Source organism: Monodon monoceros, unplaced genomic scaffold (genome assembly GCF_005190385.1).
Source record: "Monodon monoceros isolate NGI ecotype Baffin Bay Population unplaced genomic scaffold, NGI_Narwhal_1 Super_Scaffold_20, whole genome shotgun sequence".
Lineage (NCBI taxonomy): Eukaryota > Metazoa > Chordata > Mammalia > Artiodactyla > Monodontidae > Monodon > Monodon monoceros.
The window spans coordinates 66,550,862-66,553,445 of NW_021703777.1; positions in this window are offsets into that span (position 1 = coordinate 66,550,862).

Here is a 2,584-nt window from a genome sequence, read left to right on the forward strand (position 1 = left end):
CATTTGCAAATATTTTCTCCCATTCTGAGGGTTGTCTTTTGGTCTTGATTATGGTTTCCTTTGCTGTGCAAAAGCTTTGAAGTTTCATTAGGTCCCTTTTGTTTATTTTTGTTTTTATTTCCATTACTCTAGGAGGTGGGTCAGAAAGGATCTTGCTGTGATTTATGTCATAGAGTGTTCTGCCTATGTTTTCCTCTAAGAGTTTGGTAGTTTCTGGCCTTACATTTAGGTCTTTAATCCATTTTGAGCTTATTTTTGTGTATGGTGTTAGGGAGTGATCTAATCTCATACTTTTACATGTATCTGTCCAATTTTCCCAGCACCACTTATTGAAGAGGCTGTCCTTTCTCCACTGTACATTCCTGCCACCTTTATCAAAGATAAGGTGTCCAAATGTGCGTGGGTTTATCTCTGGGCTTTCTATCCTGTTCCATTGATCTATCTTTCTGTTTTTGTGCCAGTACCATACTGTCTTGATTACTGGAGCTTTGTAGTATAGTCTGAAGTCAGGGAGCCTGATTCCTCCAGCTCCTTTTTTCGTTCTCAAGATTGCTTTGGCTATTCGGGGTCTTTTGTTTTTCCATACAAATTGCGAAATTTTTTGTTCTAGTTCTGTGAAAAATGCCAGTGGTAGTTTGATAGGGATTGCATTGAATCTATAGATTGCTTTGGGTAGTAGAGTCATTTTCACAATGTTGATTCTTCCAATCCAAGAACATGGTATATCTCTCCATCTATTTGTATTATCTTTAATTTCATAATTCTTTTAAAAAATTGATGTGGGGCTTCCCTGGTGGCACAGTGGTTGACAGTCTGCCTGCCAATGCAGGGGACACGGGTTTGTGCCCCGGTCCAGGAAGATCCCACATGCCGCCCGTGAGCCATGGCCACTTGAGCCTGCGCGTCCGGAGCCTGTGCTCCACAACGGGAGAGGCCACGACAGTGAGAGGCCTACGTACCGCAAAAAAAAAAAAAAAAAAAAAAAAATTGATGTGTATCATTCATACAGTAAATTGCACAAATCATAAATGTATAATTTTTTGAGTTTTTACATGTGTACACATAAGTGAAACTACTACCTAGATCAAGATAGAATTTTTCCACCACTTAGGAGGATACCTTATTGCTCTTCCCAGTTAAAATCCTCCCACCCCTACCAGAAATAGGCACTAATCTGGCTTCTTTTACTTGTTCAGGAACTTCATGAAATTGGATTCACAAGTAGGTATAATAAGTCCCCTACATATGAACAACTTCCTTCCTGAAAGCACGTTCAAAGTCCAATTTATTCATAAGCCCAGCAAAGTTAACCTAGGTACCCAACTAACACAGTCTGCTATACAGTACTGTACTGCAATAGGTTTATAATACTTTTCACACAAATAATACATAAAAAAATACAAAAAATAAAACATTTTAAATCTTACAGTACAGTACCTTGAAAAGTACAGTAGTGCAGTATAACAGCTGGCATAGAGGGGGTGACATCGAGTGAACAGGTAAGAAGAGCTACTGACTGGAGGAGGGAGAGGAGGTGGGAGATGGTAGAGCTGAAGGATCATCAGCAATAAGAGACAGAGGGCAAGCTGCAATTTCACTCACGCCTGACGTTGATGGCACAGGTTCTGGTCCCTTGCTGGATTCATTCTATTTACCCTCTTGAAAAAATGATCCAGTGATGTCTGGGTAGTAGCTCTTTTTTTCTCTTCATAGATGACACGGGATTGCATTCTGAAGGGTTGCTGCAACCTTCGTGTACCGTTCTATGTTCTTGTCCTGTGCCTCAAAAACTAAGTGCCTCTTCAAATAAAGAAAATCCCCTTGCCATTTCCTGCGTTGTGAATCTCTTTGGTTCTTCAGTTACTTCTTCTTCTTCTTGTCTCTCTTCGTCCTTTCTCTGGGCCTCCAATTCCTGGCGCTTCTTAGCAGTACAAGCTACATCATCACTGCTTTTACTCTTGCTTCTGGACATTCTGGGCTTGAAATAAAGATACCGTACCACTGTACTCTATGCAGTACTGTATAGTAAAGTACACAAAAGCACAACCACTTGTAAACAATGCACACATGTGACAGTGTACACCAGACATGTGAACTAACTTATGTGATCGGACATGCGAACAGACATTTGCATCTTTGAAAGCTCGCAACTTGAAGGTTCATAAGTAGGGGACCTACTGTACTCTGTTGCGTCTGGCCTCTTTTGTTCAACATGATATCTTTTGAGATTCACCCATCTTGCTACACGTATCAGTATTTTTTTTTTTTTTTGGCATAGCATTCCGTTATATGCATATACCACAATTTATTTTTAAATTCTGTTGATAGACATGAGGGTTATTCCTAGTTTTTGGCTATTATGACTAAAGCTGCTATAAACATGAGTTTTTGTGGAGCTATGCACTCATGTCTTTCAGTATATATTCAGAAGTGGAACTGCTTGGTCCCATGCTTTAGTAGTAAGTCCTGTTTAGCTTTAATAGATACTGCTGAACATTTTTCGAAAGTGTTTGAACCAATTTCCACTCCCACCAGTATGAGAGTTCCAGTTGCCAACAGTTGTCCAGTCTTTTGTTTTTAGCTA